Source organism: Sarcophilus harrisii, chromosome 6, assembly GCF_902635505.1.
Source record: "Sarcophilus harrisii chromosome 6, mSarHar1.11, whole genome shotgun sequence".
Lineage (NCBI taxonomy): Eukaryota > Metazoa > Chordata > Mammalia > Dasyuromorphia > Dasyuridae > Sarcophilus > Sarcophilus harrisii.
In genome coordinates, this window is record NC_045431.1 from 53,516,453 (window position 1) to 53,531,544 (window position 15,092).

The 15,092-nt window shown below is 33.9% G+C and overlaps 1 long non-coding RNA gene across 1 annotated transcript; it reads left to right on the forward strand.

Annotated features, from left to right (window-relative positions):
* The first annotated feature begins 1,415 nt into the window (after nucleotides 1-1,415).
* Nucleotides 1,416-11,127, forward strand: LOC116419995. Its single transcript, XR_004230321.1, has 3 exons — nucleotides 1,416-1,704; nucleotides 8,261-8,361; nucleotides 11,030-11,127. It is a non-coding gene; the product is annotated as an uncharacterized LOC116419995 (long non-coding RNA).
* Nucleotides 11,128-15,092: the final 3,965 nt, after the last annotated feature.

Here is a 15,092-nt window from a genome sequence, read left to right on the forward strand (position 1 = left end):
TCAAGGATACAGAAAACTAGATATTGCCAGATAATTGAAAAAAAAAACAAAATTTTAATAATACACCAGAAATTTTTTAGGAATTTTGTCAGCCTGAGAGGCATTAAGTGTATAATCTACACACATACACGCACACACATGTATAGTATATTGATTTTAGGAGACAGTTCTTAGATAATTATTAGAAGAATTTGGAGGTTAAGTGATTTGTCCAGGGTCATACAATTGACATGTTTCAGAGGTGTAATTTCAATCCACAACTTCTTGTTTTTAAAGCAAGCACTCTATCTACTCCTCCGTTGTTGCCCAATCTATGTACAGATGTGAAATCTTGAACAAAGGTTTTAAAAACAAAGCTCAGTGTCAGACACTTTTATGTTTAGAGCTATCTAACAGCCCTTAACAGCTCCTGGTTAATCATGTGAATACTGTTATATGATATTGGAGATAGAAAAGACATTGAATTCTCTGTCAAGTTCAAAAGGTTGCTGATAATATACTGCTTCGGGGAGAAGGCTAATGATGAAAAGATTACAGTGCATCATATCTGTAAGAGATAATCCTAGCTACTTTGCTAGATATTAGTGTCCACAGAATTGGCATGAATATATTAATTTCTCCATGGTTATCATATGACTTAAAAAATTAATACAAATCAATTCTTTTTAGCCTTGTAATTAGGGCTTTCTCATCTACTCAGATCCATTTGGTGCTTCCCTTTGTCACATTCCCTTACATCATAAAGCCTCCTGCAAGGCAATGTCTTTGAAAATTGATCCTGTTGCTCCAGCCATCCTGTCGAGCTCTATTCAGCTGACTAGGTAGAACTGATAGTGCATAAAGTAAATCTTGAAAAACTTGTACTTTCTTTCTGGAAGTGGAAAGAGAAAGAATCCAGCAGTAGCTCTGCTTGTGAATCTGTCTTGATGGGAATACCTATCTTAATGTCTTGTACATGCTAAAATAGATCCTTAATGCTTGTGAATTGAATTGGGAGAAATACACTGGTACTTGTTTATTAAATTATACAAAATGGGATGATTTTCCAAAGACTTGAAATATCTTTTAGCAGAATTCAAATATGATAATTCTACCATGATGTGATTGCTCTGGAGTTTTTGAGCCTTGACTTGTGAAACACATTCTCTGGTAATTTCTACCAGGTGGTAGAAGCTTTGAGAAATAACCTGGTGTCTATATCCAAGGACTAGTATAACTAATTTCAGAAGGGGCCATCATCAGAAAGTCTGATGATTTCATTTGTTCCCAAAAACTCAATAAATTTTTGCTAAATATAATTTGAGAAGAATTTAATTTATGACTGGCAACAAAGATGAGTAATACTTAACTGCTTAACAAGCATAATTAGTATGGCTAAATAGATGCAGCCAGGATATTCACGTAGATAACCCTCTTCTGAACTTTTAAGAATTAGCTCACTTTAGATATGCCATGTCAAAGAATTGGGGATAGAGAATAAAAAGACTCAGCAAAGATTTAACATTGTTGTTTTTAACATGCTGCTGTCCACAAAACATGCATTTTAATCTTTCTTTTAAATTTTAATCTCTTCTCATCAGGAATTAACTTATTCTCCTTGACTTGAAGTCATCTGAGGGTCCCACTCTTGCTATCTATTTCTGTATCCTTGGGTACTTCCAGAGTTTTGACTACTTGAGTGAATCTATCATGGTCATATAATCTGTGAGTACTCACCTTAAGAATAGAATTCTAGTAAAGGATGTCAGTTTCTGTCATCAGGAATGGGATGGAAATTTAGAGAATAAGATATTTAAAATTAAGTTATTATTTTAGGCAGAACCATAACTAGCAATATTTGTGCCCAGAGAAAGGAAACAACACATTTCTATGTTAAACAACATGAAACATGGTCTCAAATCAGTATTATAAGACAAATTTATTGGAAGGTGGGGAGAAAATTTGAACTTTAAGTATTTTTATATCTAAGGGCAAGCCAGTTATACAAAACATGATGCTAAGAATAAATAGCTTCTTTTTACATAATGAAAAAGAGATCTTAGGCTAATCACAACATTTGAGATTCACCTTTTTGCATTTAAATTGATTACCTTGGTGGTCCCTTTGGCTAATTTTTTTTTAATTACTGATTTTGAAAGTGTTTTGGTCTTGTTCCTAAAGGACTCATCCCCTCCTAGCAATCACAGTGAGGAGTCAAAATGTGTTTGAGCTTTGCTTACAACTGATTCACAGAAATACAAATTTGGTAAAGTTGAAAGGAACTGTCTTATTCCTCTTTTTCCTATCAACCTTAATTAACTGCTTAAATCATGAATATTAAAACCATCTTTAAAAAGAGATGACTTTTCTAAATAGAATAACACTTGAATCACACTGATGGCTTAAAATAGCCTCCATTAGATAAAAATGCAGGTTGATTGATTTTAACTGACAAAATAAAAATTGCCACCAAGTGCTCTGAATGGGTAATGGATAGAAACAGTTCCATAAGAAATATCAAATAGCCATCTTAAGCTTCTTGAGTTTTGGGGGCATGTGGTAGAAATGAAATGAATAAATGAATGAAAAAAAAGCAGTCACTAAGTGTTCCCTGTGTACAAGCCTTGTACTGCACACTAGGGATAAAAATACAAAGTTAAGACAGACTGCTCTGAAGGACCTCACATTTAGTTGGGGAAGGTAGCAATTGTGCAGTTTCAAGTCAAATACAAAAGTTTCATGATTCTTAGGATACAGCAGAAAAATAGTTGGTAATATATCCTTCTTATTGCCATTTTCTCTGATAAAATCATATCATTTTCTAATGTTCATCCATTTTACAGTGCCAGAGATTTTAATGTTAAGAGATTTTTAAATCTATTCTTCCCTGCTACCTCCCTGAGTCATTACTAGCTGTGTCTATAGTATTTGCATGAGCTGTATTGAGGCTGGATCTTCACAGATCTTACTTCCCAGGATTCTGTCTGGGGACACTATTTTAGAAGCAATGCTTTTTACTGGGTTCAGGGATCTGGGCTATTTTTATCAAGGTTTGAGGGGACATAGTGATAGTGGTGTTTTTTAATTTGTTAAAATTTGAGAAGAATACAAAATGAGAAAATGAAAAAAAAAATGTTGAAATGTTTTTCAACATTGCCACATAAACAACAGACCATAAGAGACCATTCAATACAAAACAGTAAATTTCCATTTCAAGAAAACCTTTATAATAAATATACCACCTTGCTTTCAAAGCTACCCAGCTTTTTTTTTTTTTTTTTTGCTTCCTTGTTGGTTTTCTTTTGTTCTCTGCTGTGTTCTTGTTACTTTACTATTTTCCCCTTCCACCCCTCCACCCTAAAGAAGGCTACAATTACTCATGAATGCACATATAATATACATTATATGTATAGACATATACATATACAAACCTACATCTATACTCATATACACATATATAACACTGTGCTATGTTTGTTTCCTCCTATCAACTATTTCTTTGAAGATAGATAGCATCTTCTTTAATAGATCCAAGTCTTCCCATGTTTTTTTCTACATTAAACAGCTTATTATTTCTAACACCTTAGCAAGTTTCCAATTCAATCAACATCCTAGCTGATAGATTGTCTATGAAAGTTTTCCCCAAAATGTTCTACATTCCCTCTTTTCTTGGCTACAAAGGTTTTATTTATATAACTAAGAACATTTTAATTTAATATCCCCCCCAGTTTCTTTGAAGTTTTTGATGTTGTTTTTCCAAATAAACTTTGTGGTTTTTGTTATTTTTGTCTAACTCAGAAAAACACCTTTTATTTTAATAATTCAATTGGAATAACACTGAATAAGTCATTCATGGATAAGTAAAATTAGCATTTTAAAAGTTTTACCTATCTATGAACAATAACTCTTACTTCAGTTATTTATATATGACTATTTCTATAAAAATGTATTAAGTATCTGTTCATATAGTTTTTTGTCCATTTTGACTGATATACCATCAAATATTTATATGGTTCTTGTATTTTAAATGGTCCAAACCATTATTGAATTCTAACACAACAGAATTTCTCTATTTTTCACTTCAATTGAATATATTTAACTTTAATTTTGTCTTAGATCATGATTATCCCTTAAATTTTCACTCATTAAATTTTATTCCTGCTCTTTATCTTTGTGTATACTCTTATTTTTATGTTTCCTGAAAGCAACTTATTGTTGAATTAAATTGAGTCTGCTATCTGTTTCTGTTTTATGAGTAAATTTATCCCATTCACATTCTAAGTTACAATTACTTGTTGTGTATTTTCTTTCTTCCTTTTTTTTCTGTCTTTCTTAACCTATTACTCCATCTCTCCTCACTCCGCTGCCCCCCATTCCTTAAACCTATCCATTCTTTTAACAGTCTCTTTCTTATCATCTCTCACCATCCTCTTGCCCTCTTATTTCTTTCTGAATTTAGAAGAATATGTATATAGATATGTTTGTGTGCATACATATACACATATATTTATACACATACAGACAGACAGACAGACACATATACATACATATGACAATCTTAGGTGTACTATTAAAATTTCTACATATACAAAGCAAACAACTTCACCATCTTGTGTCATATATATGTACACACACACACACACACACATATATAACTTTATTTGGCTCTGCCTACTTATTTTTTAACACTTATTTTATTTCTGGATGTATTATTTCAAATTTCCCTTTTTTATGGAGCTTTTGTCACAACAAACAAACAAGAACTCTGAAAGTTTTCTAGTTCATTAAACATGTGGGATAGGTGCTAGATTTGGATGATGATAAGGATAATATTTATAGAGAATTTTGTTTGAAAGGTGATTCTCCTATTTTCTCACTTGATTCTCAAAGCAACCTTGGTTGGTTCTAATATAATAATGGCAGCAGTCCCGCTCTTATTATTTCTGCTTTACAGATTAAAGTAAGTTCCAAAGCAATTAAGTGACTTCCCTAGATCAGAGCTCTAGTAAATCTCTGAGGCTAAATTTGAACTTGGGTCTCCCTCAAAGTCACGCATTCAGCTATTGCATGATTAAATATTATTTCCTCCATTTTCCAAATGAGGAAAGTAAGAACGAAAGAGGCTAAGTAACTTGACCACGGTCTCATAGCACCCAGTATTGGCTGTTACAAAAGACTCATCGCAAACCCTAGCTTTTATTTTCTGTATGTGTGTTGGTTTAATGGCTATTCCAGGCCCCAGATCCTATGTTTTATTGTTTTCCATATGCATGTAAAAAGTGTCAGAGGCTCCCTTTAAGCTATTAATAGGACGCCCACATCCAGGGGCCTGTGTACGGTGCTTACTCTTGGTTGGAACAGAAAGGAGCACTTCAATCACTGTCAGTCTGCCGAGTCCTCCTCCTTAGCCTCTCCTCCACTTTGATTCACTCCGGCAGCCAAGTTGATGTCTGGGGCTCCGTGCCGGTGGTTCAGAAGCTTTACAAACCTCCTATGATCCTGTGATCTATTTATCAAGAAATGACATTTGTGCCTCAGAACTGGCGACCCCCTGGCATCCGTGCAAACTGCTGGGACAGCGGCTGCGAACGCTCTCAGTTGTAAACTGCTTGGGCTCCGCACTGCCTTGTGGAGAACTCTCTTTTGGCCGCTTTTGGATTCACCTTCACCCTTCTCAGATTGTGCTTTCCAGTGAATGATTCAGCCGACAGAGAAAGAGGATGAAAACTCTGTTTCAGTCATTGCCCCACGGTGTTCTGGGGGCCTCAGACCAGGTTGCCTGAGAACAGAAAGTCCTTTGGTTGGTGGTGGTACTTGTATTTAGATTTCTTGATTGAGAACTTAATTTGGCTCTGCCTTCTTTGTGCAATTAGACCATTTCCATTGCACAAAAATACACGTAGGAAGAAGACCCACCAGGTATTTAAGCTTGTAAATGCATCATTAAAATAGGTATGAAAATGGGCAAGGCGGCCCTCCGTATGTCTGCAACTTCCATATTCCAAGAAATAATTTCTTTGCTCTCTTTGAGGCAGAATATTCTATTATGGTCATGCCATTAGAGGAAATAAAATTCTGGACAGGGCATTTTTAGTCTCGCAGTACAGTATATATATCGGTTATTACAGGCTCATTAAGTGGGAGTGTGAAGACATTTCCCTACATCCCTTCCCCCCTCCTAAAAGATTCCCCCATAAACTGTGCTCAAAGGGCTTTCAAACTGTGCCTGCCCTTTGACCCAGCAGTGTTTCTTTATCCCAAAAAGATCTTAAAGGAGGGAAAGGGTCCCACATTTGATTTGCTTTATTTCAGTTGTGAAGTAGATGTCACAAAAATTATTTTAATTTTACAGACAACAAAAATGAGTTTCATAGACTTTAAATAACTTGACTATCCATTTGGTTATGTTACTAATAAATAACGGGAAGAATTTGAAGTCTTCTTTAGTCCAAATTTAGCACTCTGGTATCTAGGGGTCATAACTTCTCTTTTCCCAGCACTTAAGTTGCCCCATTTTCAGGTAACAAGGAAGTAATTGCTGAATGTTCCAGCTTTGGGGAAGATAGGGATGTAGGATCTGTGCAATGAAAGGGAACTTCAGGGTCCTCCTTGGGGCTGACCCAACAGGTACAGCAGGTGGTTGTAGAACCTAGGAGAGCTGAACTGCTATAATTTCTTTTCAATAAAAACATCAAAAAGTCATCATATTTCTCCTTTTAGCAAGAAAACAATTAGAGAAAAAATAGAGTGGGTGATACAGAACAGTTTCTCCATAATTGTCAACCTGTCAACCAAACAGGGACACTTCCATATGTCACAATACAGCAGCTAAATTTAGCTAAAATACTATGTTGTCAATAAAAAGAGGTCAAATGATGACTGATGACATACACTAGAGAAAGACAAGGGACCAACTGATGTCTATCCCAGGCAGTGAATAGGGTGACAATAAGTTCATGAGCAGACAAATGAGGAGTGGAGTGCTCATTAAAACACTCCTTTACAGTCATAGGTATCTGAAGTTAGCATCACTTGAATTTATGCCACCACACATGAGCACTCCATCATCCATCTCAACAATGGGCAACTGGCAGGAAAGTCAATAACAGGCCCAGTGCTCTATGCACTGAGCCACCTGAGGCACCTAGATGCCTCCACACAAAAGCTTGATGTCCTAACTTAGAGATCCAATTCAGCCATTCATAAACCTCATTTAATTGTCCTTCAGTAAAAGCAAGATCTAGGAATAAATCCCAAGGCCAGGCATGAATCAGCACTGTTCTTCAGTGTCCAAAAATACAGTTGCTTAGAAACAAATAAATAAATGCACCTACAGACAGATGGAGCTATAGAGTGACAGAGAGAGATAGAGACAGAGAGAGACAGGGACAGACATAGAGAGAGACACATAGAGGGGGAAGTAAACATTTTAGAATTCATCTATTCCAATCCCTAAATATTGTAAATGAAAGAACTGAAAACTAAAAGGATTGTGATTGGCCAAGATTATAAAGGTTATGAGAACTTTATAAGAATTTTTTTTAGAATATTCTACTAATAGAAATTATATATCCTCAGTCAGTATAGTTAATTGGGCATTGAATTGATATACCAATATTTGCTTGATTTTCAAGGTCATCTCTTTTTGGTCATACTTTTGTTATCTTTTCTTTCCAGTCTCTTTCAGAGACAAAGCCATGCTGACCTCTTTTGCAAAAACAACATACATAGAATCTAAACAGTTGGTCAAGGGACAGTACAACCCCCCCTCCCCCAAAAGAAAAGAACCAAAAATCAATGGAATTTATTGGATCATAAAAAGAAAAAAATTCTTCAGTAGGATCTACTTATTTTTTCAAGATGATAAGTAGAGTTTTCAAGACTTATTTGATATTTAAATTTAAATTTTTCTCTTAAAAACAAAATTTTGTATTAATAGAAAATGGAAAGATCTGAGTTAGAGTCTTGCTTCTGACATCTTCTAAGTTGTGTGACCATAAGAAAGTCATTTAAATTCTCTGAACCTCCATATCCTCATCTGTAGAATGGAGATAAGAGTATCTGCAGTTTTTTTTTTTTTTTTCAAAAAGTGGTAGTGAAGAGCCACTATGTATTCCTAATAGTTTTATATGCAAAATGCTTTGCAAAATTCAACATGCTATGTAAATGTCTGATATTATCATTCTTTCTTCTTAATTTTGATTTACTTCAACCTTAGTCATACTTGTCTCATTATCCAAAATGAGAGTTAATTTAATTGACAACTATGTTCTGGATTTAGGTTCCTCTGAAGAGAAGTTCTCCTAGTTGCTGTGGAAGAGATATTTAAGCAGGGAAAATGAAATTTAAATTGCAAATTTGAACTATCAGAAACAAACACCTGTAAGTGTTCCATCAGGCAATTGCTGATTTTTAACCAAATCAATAAATTGTAGCTGGACATCAAATTTGTACCACCCCATCTGAACAAACCCCGACTATCTTCTTATTATCATAAAAGCAATAAAATGGCTTGCACAGCATTCTTCCCTTAATTTGTCTTTCAGTCTGGACCATAAAGATAACAAAGTGCTCATTCCCCAAGAATGCATTGTTTGACTGGATATGTTTCTCATCACTGGAGTCCGTAGAGTATTGCTTTTTAATTTGCTGATGGAAGCCATCAATTAGAATTAGCAGGAGTGCTGGGAGACAATAATGACAACAGTAAGGAGGAAAATAGGGGAATAACTTGAATAAATTAATGATACGTTGATTGCACATCTCATTGAGCACATGGCCAGCCCTATTTCGTGATTAAGTAACCTAGGGGTATGTCAAAAGCTGGTGGAGGAGGATCTGGTTGAAGAGTCCCCTAATTATAGTTAGAATGAAGTCAACCTCTTGGATTAAGCATCATTAAGAGCACTGATAGCTTTCCAAGTGACAAGATAATAGGTGGAGTAGTAAAAGAAGGTTGGGTGATCCTCTCAGAGACAGTTATACTATTCAAGTCTTCATCTACTACAAGAAAGTCAAAAAGTCATTTCAATTGTCCTGAGGCAGCTTTTTAATAGACATGTTTCTAATAGGATGATTTGAGAGATATTCAAAATTCACATTTTAGGAAGGATATTAGTAAGTTGGCAATAGGCCAGATGCAACCAGGGTAATAAGGGAAGCTGGGTTTCATACTCTTGTCAGGATCAGCTGAAAGAATCTGGGTACTTATTCTGAAAAGAAAAAGACTCAGAAGGGTCACATTACCTGCCTTCTAGAATTTGGATTGCTGTCACAAAGAGAGATCAGACTTACTTTGCTTAGTTTTGGAGGGAAGAACTAAAAATAGTAGATGGAGACCTTTGAGTAAGGAAAATCTTCCTAATAATTAGTTTTCCCATAATTCCCATAATGATGCATCAGAGTAGTGGTCTTTACTTAATGGAGTTCCTCAAGCAAAGCCCAAATGACCATTTGTTAAACAGAATTTTGTCCAAGTGTAAAGTGAAAGGGACATCATCCAAAGTCAGCTCTGACTCTGAGATCATATGACTGGTGTAATTTCACTGACATTTTTTCCTCGCTAGTAAGTAGAGCTAGCCCCAAATTAAAATCTTTGGAATCACTAATTGTTTACAATACTAAGACTTTGTTTTAGAAGGTCATATATTAAAAAGAACAGATTCCCAAAGGCATGCTAGCATAGGTAGCTTTAAAAGAATAGTAAAACATGATATCAGACCCCGAGAGGATGTGATACAGAACAATTAAATTTCAATGGGAAAGAGAAAAAATAGAAAGGGAAGCCCTGGGTTATGGGTACAGGGGAAAGGCCAGAATAAAAGAAGGCAGACTTGTTTGAAAGGATCTCTTCTGTAGACTGGAAAAAAAACAGTATTCTCAAGGCAAATTGTGGGACCTATCTCATTTTCCCTAGGACCAAGATGGTTTCTCTTGACCCATTAACACCAACAATGTTTTCTGGGCAAAAAACCATCTATGTTAGCAGAGTGGTAAAAGCCTGATTCTAATTATCAACTCAAAATGCAAATACTTTGGCATTAGCAAACTAATTATGCCTTTATTCAGTATTTTTGCATAGAATGTTAATATTATTCCAAATCCACTGGGAATTATTACAGCATTTTAGGAAAGAATAGTAAAGTTTTGTGTATTTTAAATCCACTAACCGACAGAACACTCTTTCCATTTTGACCAAGTAAGCCCAGCGTAATTAAGTCAGTCAGACTGAATTAAAATTGCTAAATTAACACAGAGCCCTTTATGCCATCCACTGTAAGAATGTAATTCTTAATTAATGTTTAAAATGCAGTTCATTTGTACTTGATATTTAATTTATACCTATAAACAAAGTCTGTAAGCTGATGGTAATTTAAATGTTTCTCCATGGACAAATCTGTCTGCCTTCAAATGGTGGGAAAGAGAAAATACAAACATAAAGACTGTCTCATTCCTTTTGTAATGAAAATCAACATTTCATTTTCTTTTTGTGCAACCTAAAATAAAATTAAAATTTCATAAAACATAAAAACATCCAAGTGGTGGAGATATGAACCTATGAACGTTTTAAAATATAACTCACCAAACCTAAAGAACAAGTTATATGATAGTATTTCATGCAAGGTTGCTAGTTTCTAATTATTACACTGGAAATTCTAGGTAAAACTGTAATTGAAGAATCCAGAATCGATAATATTGTGTGCTTCAGAGTAAGGTGTAATTTCTCCTAGATGCATGGAACTTGGATATAACTTCTTTAACAAATGTCTATCAATTCTTCAGATTAATATAGAGGCTTCAATGGAATCGAAATACAAGCTTTAATGATGAAGTTTATATTTTGTTTGTATTACAAAACAACAAAGTGTCTTTCTATAACCTTACACTTATCTACTACTTATATATGGATAAAAATTTATAAATATATGTTTGTATATGTGTTTACAAATACATATCTACAATAATTTGTGCATGCATATATGTATATGTAAAAATACAGTAATTTTTTATTCTTACAGTTAACACTATCCTTTTTCATTATTCCTTTTAGAAAATTCTTTTAACAGCTAGCAATTTCTAGGATATGATAGAGTTATTAAGTACATATAATGGGCTCAACACTGTGCTAAGGCTTGGGAATAAAAACAACAAAAAGTAAGTTATTCCCTGTTCTTGAGTTGCTTATAATCCAATGTTAGAAGACTATATATAAAAGGAAATTAAAGTTGGAGAGGTAATATCAGAGAGTACCCAGTGTTGGAACATGATTATGCTGGAGTTCAAGTTAAGCAGAGTAATTGGTGGCAAATGAAGAGGTAGCTTGAATTTAAGCCCTTTAGGCTTTGGGAATTTGCTTTTCCCCACTTGCAGTATTTTCTCAAAACAATCATCTCCTTCCACAATCCCTATCTACCTTCCAAATTTTATTCAAGGGCATTATTAATGACAGCACATCAGATTGTAATGTGCAATTGACAACTCTATTAATCTCCATATCATTTCAAGGTGATATATTTAACTACTGATAGAATATGTATACCATTTAATGCTATTTTGTCAAAAATCAGTCGGCAACTTTCAATATTATTTTTGAACTCCAATAGTAATTCCCAGACCATCAGCTGAATCAGAAACCTCACTTTGTTTGGTTGATATACTTTGATACTTCTGTGGATGCCAATTTTGATCAGGGAGATTATCCCTTTCAATGCCAGTGTATCTCACATGTAATAGTCTTCATTTTTCTCTCTATAAATCAATGATAGAGAATTTATTCAAAATATTGGAAACATTTTTCCCCAGCTCTTTTAATATTTTGTGCATACCAATGTAGTCATCAAGGGTTCACCTGACATCCATTACTATCATTAAATAATTTGGCATATTACCTTTTTAATTTAATGTTGTAATCTGGCCAACAAACATTTTTAGAACAATTTTCTTCCCTTTCCAGTATGGCTAGTTATGAGAATATTTTTGAATTACTTTGGGTTTCATTGTAGGGTTTCAGGGTTTAATGCCATGTTGTCTATGACTAGGAACATTTATCGAACATCATCATTGATGAGAAATCTTTCCATTTGAACAGTGTAGGACATGCTGCATGACAGTGTTTAAAATCTCAGGCAAGTAGCTTGTCAGATGAGCCTTGAAGAATGATAGGGAGTCTAACTGGAAATGAGAAGAGAGTTCATTCCGACCATAGTATACGGCTTGTACAAGAACACGAAGGTAAGAGATGAAATACCAAATTCCAGAAACCAAAAGTAGTTCTGTTTGGCAAGATTTTAGAATGTGTGAAGGAGAGTAATACAGAATAAGTTTGATTTTATTTTGAGCTTTTCACTTTTTAGTTACACCATTTCATGGAAAACAGATGTAGTTTATTGACAAAGCAATAATTAAAACTTTTCCCAATATGATAGTACCTGAATGCTCAATTCTACACCATTATGAAATATCAAAAGAAAAATTGCCTCTACAATTCACAGTGCATTCATTGTCTAAGAAATAGAGGAGTTCATTATAGTCATATGATGTTCTTATTTGGGTCATTCAAAAGCATACATTTAAAGAATTGATTAATAATTTATTCAGGCCAGCAAGATCTGGTCCTAAGGTAATTTTAAGCAAGTTGGGTTTTATTTCCTTTGACGGTCTGGGTAGGAACTAATAATCTGTAGTTGCTCAAATGACATACTTTGTTTCACATTATAGGCGAAGAGTGTAAATTTACTTAAAGGAAAAGTACAGAGAAATTCTATTGTTAAATCCTTTAGATACAACACCAGTGGCAGAAAATTTTATGTTAAATGAGGTACAGAGACAGAAATGTACCAACACATCCCACAAGTCACCAATAGATATTAAAGCTTCTCACAGGTTAGTGGTAGGTTATATTACAGTGAGAAAAAATTCTTAGACCTAACCTCTGGCTCTCTTTTCTGAAATAAGAGGTTTGGAGAAACAGTGTTGTTTTTATGGCTTTTTATGGCTACTATATACGTTATTGTGTTATTTATCCTTAGAGATAAATTAAAAGGTTGGATTTAACCTGAAACAGTTCATATTTTTCATTCAGTGTCTGTCCTTAGCACATACTGTTATAAGAGCTGATGGGTTTTCAAATGATGTGTGAAATTATATCACCTACTTTAAAAAAAAAAAAAAAACATCTTGACATAGATCCATATGCTCTATCATTAAGTACTCAAAATTATTTGAGTCGTATTCTATATTTTTTGAGAGTTAAGAAAAAGACGATGATTATTATTTTAATATTCTTTTTTCATTATGTCTGAAAGCAAAATGTCACTTAAAGATAAAAAGATACCAATCCTTAAACTAGAGAGGAAAGAGAAATATTATAAAATATATATTTTCTCCTTCCCCCAAATCCTGTATTATTTCCTTCTATGAAATGAAGGCAAACCCTACTTTTTTGAAATCTATGTAAAAGAAGTCAAGTTCTTGGAAATAGCTTCCAAGCTGGAAAAGTTTTCAACTTGGTTCAGAGATAGATTGTATTATGTAAAAGAATCAGCCTAGTTAATTTCAATTAACACTAGACAGCACTAGAAGACCAGAATCAACAATATAAATAATTTTGGTCAAAGCTACTTATGAAGACCATCTAAAATATGAAAAATACTGCTATTTATGCCACTGAGTGAGTGCTCCCACTAATGATCAAGGAAACTGGGTGCACAGTGCATAGATGCCCTGGGCCTGTAGTTAGAATGATTTGAGTTCCAATCCAACTTCAGACAAGTTTCAACTCTGGGATCCAGAGCAAGTCATTTAACTTTTATATGATTTAGTTTCCTCAACTCTAAAATTTGAATAATAATGTATTTATCTCTAAGGACAGTTTTGAGAGTAAAATGAGATAATATTTTCAAAGCACTTAGCACAGTGTGTTTCATGGGCATTAAATATTAGGCATGTAAATGTTAGCTATTATTATCGATATTATTAAAATTATTAATAATTATTTTAATGTAATGAAAGAACTTTGGCAATACTCAAATTTATGTTTAAATTAAGGCAATGAAAAATATTATTATAATATTCCTATTATAATATATAATAGTGATTTGTATGGATTCTGCCTCTACAAATCTGACTTCAAAAATATCTTTGAATTCTGAAATCTGAGAATCATCAATGAATACATTGTATTTCTAAGTTAGATACTAAGTATAAATAGGATACTTCATGCTTCTGATGGACTGTATTTTGAGGTAGAGAGCTCTCTATTTTTGGAGACATTCAAAGAGAAGTTGAATGACAGTATGTTGTGGAGTAGGTACCTACTTAAATTAAATGTTCTCCAAAGATTCTTGCAATTTTAAAATTTAGTTTAATTTAAATTCTGTGATTTGAGGTGATAAATATATTGTGACCTATGTCATAGTACCATAGATCAGGAACTGGGAGGAACTTCAGAGATGAAATAATTCAACCTCCACATTTTACAGATAGTTGGTGCCCAGCAAATGTGAGCCATTTGCCCAATATTACAAAGGAGTTAAACCCAGTTCCAGTAACTGCTGAGCTAAAAGAGGTCCTAGAGGTCATCTGGTGATAACTTCTTACTTAAATTCTTACTTAAAGCAGAAATCCTTTCTATAATAGTCATAAGAACTGATCATTTAGCATTCATCCAGAGACTTCCCAAGACAGATAACTTTTCAAAGGCATTTCTTTTAATATTGTAACAGATTATTGGGAAATAACTTCCTTATTTTGAAGTTGAATGTGCTTTATTCATAGGTTTTACTCATGTTTCTAATTCTTCAGTTGTAGACCAAAGAATCTGTCTATTCTTCCCCTTGCTTAAAATCTTCATACATTTGAAAACATCCATCTCATCTGCCTTAATTTCTTCTCCAAATGATTCTCTCACGTGACATTTTCAATCCAAGTGGCTACAATGGAATAAAGGCAGCATGAAGGAATGTTGAAAGGATGTTTAAATCTCACCTCCTGCTTTTACTTTGAGTGGAGAGAGGATTTTTTCCCATCACCCAGTTTTCATACTTGTCAATTCTCATGCTACAGATTAGGATGTATGCATTTTTATATGGTTTGTATATAACTTCCTCATATAT